The sequence below is a fragment of the Amia ocellicauda genome, chromosome 10 (genome assembly GCF_036373705.1).
Source record: "Amia ocellicauda isolate fAmiCal2 chromosome 10, fAmiCal2.hap1, whole genome shotgun sequence".
Lineage (NCBI taxonomy): Eukaryota > Metazoa > Chordata > Actinopteri > Amiiformes > Amiidae > Amia > Amia ocellicauda.
In genome coordinates, this window is record NC_089859.1 from 42,901,355 (window position 1) to 42,909,409 (window position 8,055).

The window sequence follows — 8,055 nt, forward strand, 5'->3', positions numbered from 1 at the left end:
CTCTCTCTCTGTAGATGCATCATAGGGAACATATGTAACAATCTCTCTTTTTGTTTACCAAAAATGAGAATGAACGTATTTCAAGTGGGTGTTGCCTTGGTTGGAAACGTTTTAAGATTATTTATGAAGTGTAAAGTGGATTTGTCTCAGTTCTCCGTAGTTTTCAATGTATGTGCCATTCAGTAGCGTTCATGTTACAGATGTGCCCTATGCAGTGGTAGGGTCAATAAAATGTCAGTAAAACTTTATTTTAGCAATTATGGAGGGGAAGAACTGCAAATAGCGGGTCCCCACTAATTATCTAACTTACCAACAACGTTTAAAATTAGGTCTTGCGAAGCTGCCAAATAATGCTGTATAATCGTATGTGTCTTCATACACCGGCTGCTATAGTCTGATAGCTTTGATTATATATACATATTTTCTCGTGAACCACAAATGCTATTTGCTTGATTTTTACAGAGTATGTTATAAATACCATTGTTATGAAGCCTGACAAATTGTATGCTGTAATTATGAATATTTTCAAATCATTTGTTTGTTTTTCCTAACATGTTACAAATGTTCCCTATGTGAAAGATGCATTATATCTTAATAACGTCTAAACAATTAAAGATATACAGATTATTATTTTCGGTAAAGTTATAACACATTGCTATTAACTATGTGTGTCAGTAAAAGTTTAAAAAATCCTAATAATTTTTTATTGATCCTGCAAAATAGGTGTTTAGGGAACATTTGTAACATTAGGGTTACGATTTGCCATAGACGCGGAATGAGTTTGATTGTGATGTTAAATGGGGTTTAAAGACGCAGTCGCCTCGGTGCTGATTACTATTGCTGTGTTTCTCCACTTCTACTCCATGCTTGGGAACGCCCACATCCAGTGACGTCAAAACCGGTGGAAAAGCGGGCCGGTTCAAAAAAGATCAGCTGGATCCCAGGCCGAGCAGCAGCTCCGGCTCCAGCACCGGCACCATGTCGCTGGAAAAGCGCTAAGTGAGCTCACAGTGAGCTCAGTGTAATGTCTGCTCTGGTGAGCTCACAGTGTGACCTAGTCGTTAGTTCACGTCTTCACTGGGTAGTCCATGACAACTTAATTGACTCAATTCTTGGGCTTAATTGGTCAAAATGACCATTGGTTGAAGGTACTCAGGGACTGATGTGTAGAGAGACTTATTAAACCTGCAGGATTGTGGTTTTCCCAGAACAGAATTAACCAGTGTAGCGTTATGTTGGGTGTATTCTGATAAGAGCATTTTAGCTCTGAGCTGAAGCACTGATCTAAAGAAGACCTCTCCCCCCCAAATTTATCAGATTTCCTTAACTCATCAGCATGTGAACTGGTTTACATCAAAGTGACAGTCTTGGGAGGATGGCACCAAGAATGGGCCAAATAGCTTGGAATCCCTGCTGTGAGATGTCTGGGGAAGGGGGCCTGTAGGAAATAAAAACTCTTTGAAATGGACGAGAGCCGAAATCCCGACACAGAGCTACGAACCCGTGCCAACCGGCATTTCCAAAAGATGGCATGGATTGACATCAGTCATAAATCAAGCCCCCCTCCAATAGGACACTGGGGGCTGAAGCCGAAATCCAATCTCACAAACTAAAGAACCAATCACCTATTGATCTGACAGGCGTATAAAGGGTAACGCACGGCATCTCTCTCTCTATCTCACCTAAACCAGTAACTCGCTGCCACAGCTCAACTTGTATCTCTGTTGCCAGAACCGGAACCAGAAACCAACTAAGTCTTTACCAGCAACAGAAGGGTTAAACTGGGAGAAGGAGATTGAGCCGTACGAAGAATTCTTTTAAAGGACTTTATTAAATAAAGAACTTTACAGACTGCGCTGCCCGCCTGTGCCCAGCCATCCAGCTGGACAATTGACTAAGTCGACTGAATACGAAAGTCATTTAAATAGCTATTTGAGTCTTAAGAAACTTGACCCTTGGAACGAACAGGGCCCTGCTTTCCTCAAAGACTTTGTCTTCAAGTAACTACGGTGGAACCCTGCTTACAAAGAAGATTTTGTGCACAACCTTGGAGCCTTCAAACCAGTGGAAAATCTGTTTGGAAAAGACTCTACATTCGCGAAACCCCAACTTCCAGGTGCATCGACTGAGTGGAAGTTCTTGGACAAAGCCGAACCGGACTGCCTTTGTTCCAAACCACACGGACCTCGTGCCGTGTGCTGTTATCTGAGCCCGAAGCCAGAGAGGCCTCTCTGTGACGAAGTTCACATAAGTTTAACAGTTTGGAGTTTGTGATTCATGACATTTGAGAAATCAATTAGAAATGTTAATCTGTGATTCATAACTCTAGAATGTGTTATATCATTTAGTTTTCTTAAATATAAATGTGTGTTGCATTCAACTGTTTTGTTGATAATTTTAGAAATAAAATCTGTCAACGCCGAGAAATATCTTCTCATTCCTGTTTAACTGTTTAGTCTGAAATTGACACAAGTTAATAGACACCAGATTATAGGTGGCCCTGCCTATCCTTAATCATTGAATAATAATCAGTTAAGGGAAATTGTGGTAACAAGTAATGATAGGATCTTTCTCTCCACCTAAACGTTAATGAGACTGATATATATATAACGAGAAGTTACCTGACATAAATACTAACCTGCATAGTTATTGAATGTCTGACTAACAATACTAATGAGAGACTCACCTTCGTCTTACTAACCGGTATTGTAGTCAATGTGTTTATAACCTTTTTTGTTTAATGATTTGTGTGTTATCATATGCGATCCCATGGTCTTTGATTTGGTCACGGAAGTGATTTGTCTTTGATTTGTTGATCTAGAGTTGAATTTTAATTAGTTTTTCCCTTTTGTATAATTGATGTAGTGCTACATTTAGTCTTTGTTTTTGAATAAATTTGACAATTTATATCTTTGGAATTGGTGTCTGCGTCCAATTATTACAGAAATTGAGTTCTACAAGATTCCAGGATTCGTGATAAGGTGATACTATAAATTCACTTCTTTAATTGAATTTTATAAGTGTACCTTACGCTACACCTTTGACCACCACGTCTTCCTCCTCCCACTGCTTGACCTCTATTGTGACCTGGATGACTTGCCGGCTCCATGTTATCACTGTGTTGCTGGGGTGGATAGCACTCATTTCACTCGATACTCGTACCACAATGTGAAATCAATCATCAATAACCAGTTGGCAGTATTGGAAAAGCAATTACAAGGGCCTGCATACATACAGTAATGTCAAATCTGATGTGGAAGAACAATCATCTTCAACCAGGTTGGAGCGTTAGTTGCAATGCCTTTAATACACGCAGCGTGGAGAGGAACAGTGACTCAAGTAGATCCCAAAGTCGCTCTGCCTTCATTTTAACAGTCAGAGCTTTTATACACAAAAATCAAAGAGCTGGTTATAATCAGAAAGTCATTACTATGTTATCTTAAAAGTTAGCTAAGCAGAATTTATATCATTATAGGACAGAGTTCATAGATCAACACATGGATTAGGGAGCAGGCACTTCAATCATACTGTTTGACATTGTCTCCAAGATTCTCATCGTAAATAACAAACAGAAATCAAACTACCTTCTGGCCTGACCTTCTAGCTTGACCTTATCTTTCTTAAGTATACAAGAGAGAAAAACAGGTATTAGAGAAAGAATTTCTAACTTTCCTTCCACACTGAAAACATGGTGTGGAAAAGTGCTACATGATGATGAATGATGATGAAATATTACATCCATAGATAATGTAGTCCAACTGGTTCATGCTCCTCGGTTATTGGTGTCAATGGATCTCATTATCCTGAAACTTTCATGATCGAAACATGGAATATTGTTTGTCAGTTTCCATAAAATTATGCATTAAGAGTAATGCAACAGTCACTTATCATTTTGAGCAGCTGTATCAATTGATAGTTAGATCTTTGTAATGAAATGAATAGACAGTGATCTCAGATGTAATGTGTGAATTGCATTTTGAAATGGTAATACTTTGATGTAAGTTGTGTCATTTTAGTTCAATGAACAAATGATCTGAGGTTGATGTGTATTGTATCCAAGCAATTGTAAAAAAGTGTTAGAGTTTTGAAAAATGTGCATTTTGATCATCGGGTGTGAGTTTAGTGTCTAGAGTTTTGAAAAATGACATCAAGGTTCTGAAATGAGTGCCAAAGTGATTGTAAAAAAGTGTAATATCAGGGGACAGTGGCTATTAGTGATCTGGCCTTCTGTGGCCTCTGTATTAATGTAACAGGTCACATTGTATGTGTACACTGATACTTGATAGTATAATATAGTACAAGTAAAAAACATACATAGGTATCATAGAAGTATTTTGCAGAAATGATTATGGATAGTTATCAAAATGGAGAGGAAATGCTAAATCCAGTCTCCCCAGGCTGAGCTTCTATTGCTGCACCTGCTAAGTGGCTGCTGGCCCCACTATATGGATAGAGCCACACCAAGTACAAGAGTCTCCCCATTGCTATTTATATCTCCCTATCCAGTCTTCTATAGGTGTCAGGGTGGGGTGCCTATTCCCCTGCATGCTTTGAAACCTATAGCACCTGGGACGCACACTTGGGATCCGGTTCCTCTGCCCCTCACATACACATGAGGAATCCCAGGTGCTCAATACGTCATACTGTCTCTTTCATCTCATGTGTAAACTATGGACAAATACATGACTAAACGTGTTTAGTTGCTTTTCCCAGAATGCTTTGCGCCACGATATGCAAATAACGGGGACTATGATTGGCTCCCTGACATTACCCACACTGCGACTGATGCTACCCATTTCACTACCCAACAAAGACCCATAATATGCGTGTGTCTGTCTGTCTGTCTGTCTGTCTGTCTGTCAAAGTATGTGTGTGTGTGTCTGTGTGTGTCTGTGTCTGTCTGTCTGTCTGTGTGTGAAAGTGTGTGTGTGTGTGTCTGTCTGTCTGTCATGTAACTTGCACATCTGTGAGGGCACCACTAATGCCGAAAGAGATGTACACATATTGTTTATTTTCCATATATATGTATGTATGTATGTATGCATGTCCAATTGCTTTGACAATACAAATGAATTGAATTGAGAGGGAGAGAGAGAGAGAGAGAGACAGACAGACAGACAGACAGAGAGACACACATACACACACACACACACACACACACACACAGAGAGCCAGCCAGCCAGCTCAGCGATGACATGACGAGCCTCTCTCAGCTTACTGCTATGACAGCACAGAGCACGTACATTCCGTTTAACAAATCGTTAAACAAAAAAGGTTATAAACACATTGACTACAATACCGGTTAGTAAGACGAAGGTGAGTCTCTCGTTAGTATTATTAGTCAGACATTAAATAACTACGCAGGTTAGTATTTATGTCAGGTAACTTCTCGTTATATATATATCAGTCTCATTTACGTTTAGGTGCCGAGAAAGATCCTATTTGTTACCACGATTTCCCTTAACTGATTATTATTCAATGATTAAGGATAGGCAGGGCCACCAATAATCTAATGTCTATTAACTTGTGTCAATTTCAGACTAAACAGTTAAACAGGAATGAGAAGATATTTCTCGGCGTTGACAGATTTTATTTCTAAAATTATCAACAAAACAGTTTAATGCAACACACATTTATATTTAAGAAAACTAAATGATATTACACATTCTAGAGTTATGAATCACAGATTAACATTTCTAATTGATTTCTCAAATGTCATGAATCACAAACTCCAAACTGTTAAACTTATGTGAACTTCGTCGCAGAGATGCCTCTCTGGCTTCGGGCTCAGATAACAGCACACGGCACGAGGTCTGTGTGGTTTGGAACAAAGGCAGTCTGGTTCGGCTTTGTCCAAGAACTTCCACTCAGTCGATGCACCTGGAAGTTGGGGTTTCGGGAATGTAGAGTCTTTTCCAAACAGATTTTCCACTGGTTTGAATGCTCCAAGGTTGTGCACAAAATCTTCTTTGTAAGCAGGGTTCCACCGTAGTTACTTGAAGACGAAGTCTTTGAGGAAAGCAGGGCCCTGTTTGTTCCAAGGGTCAAGTTTCTTAAGACTCAAATAGCTATTTAAGTGACTGACACTTTCGTATTCAGTCGACTTAGTCAATTGTCCAGCTGTAAAACTCCACTGATCAGGTGGGTCTGTAAAGTTATTTATTTAATAAAGTCCTTTAAAAGAATTCTTCGTACGGCTCAATCTCCTTCTCCCAGTTTAACTCTTCTGTTGCCGGCAAAGACTTGGTTGGTTTCTGATTCCGGTTCTGGCAACAGAGCTACAGGTTGAGCTGTGGCAGCGAGTTTCTGGTTCAGGTGAGAGAAAGAGAGAGAGAAAGACTGTCCGCTGTTCCTTAAAGTCTGTCAGATCAGTAGGTGATTGGTCCCTGAGTTCTTGAGATTGGATTTCGGTTTCAGCCCCCAGTGTCCTATTGGAGGGGGGCTTGATTTATGACTGATGTCAATCCATGCCATCTTTTGGAAATGCCGGTTGGCCCGGGTTCGTAGCTCTATGTCGGGATTTCGGCTCTCATCCACTTCAAAGAGTTTTTATCACCTACAGGCCCCTTTCTCCAGACATCTCATAGCAGAATTCCAAACTATTTGGCCTCTTCTCGGTGCCATCCTCCCCAAAACTGTCACTTTGATGCAAACCAGTTCCAAACTGATGAGCTAAGGAAATCTGATAACTTTGGGGGGGGAGAGGTCTTCTTTAGATCCGTGCTTCAGCTCAGAGCCCAAATGCTCTTATCCAAATACACCCAACATAACGCTACATATGTATGTATGTATGTATATATGTGTAGAAGGAAAATTAGAAATTATTTTCTTACACCTGTTTTTCTCTCTTGTATACTTAAGAAAGATACGGTCAAACTAGAAGGTCAGCCCAGAAGATAGTTTGATTTCTGTTTGTTATTTACGATGAGAACCTTGGAGACAATGTCAAACGGTTTGACCTACGTGCCTGTTCCCTAAAACCATGTGTTGACCTATGAACTCTGTTCTATAATGATATATGTTCTGCTTAGTTAGCCTTTAAGATAACATAGTAATGACTTTCTAGCATGTATGTATGTATGTATGTATGTCCAATTGCTTTGACAATACAAATGAATTGAATTGAGAGGAAGAGAGAGAGAGAGAGAGAGAGAGAGAGAGAGAGAGAGAGAGAGAGACAGACAGACAGACAGACAGCTCAGCGATGACATCACGAGCCTCTCTCAGCTGACTGCTATGACATCACAGAGCACGTACATTCCGTTGCTTGCCGTCTGTCAACCACTCAGTCACTGCTAGCCAGACTGGCTGGCTGGCTGGATGGGGGGGCTGCTTGCTGCTGCTGCGTACCTTAGCAAGCTTATTTGCTTGACCGGCCTTCCTACTCCTCTGCCCACATGCCCACCTATGCCCGATCTGCTGTTCACCTGGATCACAGCTCCGCCCCAACAAGGCAGATCTTCCCAAAAATGGTACAAACTGATCCACGTTCCCCTCCACGGAAAGCTTTAGCCCAAAATAAGGGACACATTCTGTAACAACATAATGGATGCCCACCCAACCTGTGACAAAACTTAGAAAAAAGAAAAACGGTCAGTCCTCCTGGGGGAGGGACACACAGCCACCCTGGCTGCCCAATATGTCAGCGCCTACCACAGCCTGAGGGACACAGTGACACACGAGCACCGGCTGTAAATATAATGTAAATACTCATTTGTAATGCATGTCATTGTATTTCAAAAAAGGAATCTGGAAATAGTAAACCAATTTTCTTTATTTGTATGTATTTAAGATCACATTTTATTACATTTTCTTTTTCTGTACTTGATAACATCTTATTGTGATTCAAAATTCTATTATTTATTTTCCGTATGTATGTATGTATGTATGTATGTATGTATGTATGTGTGGAAGGAAAGTTAGAAATTCTTTTCTCACACCTGTTAATCTCTCTTGTATACTTAAGAAAGATAAGGTCAAGCTAGAAGGTCAGGCCAGAAGGTAGTTTGATTTCTGTTTGTTATTTACGATGAGAACCTTGGAGACTGTCACGGT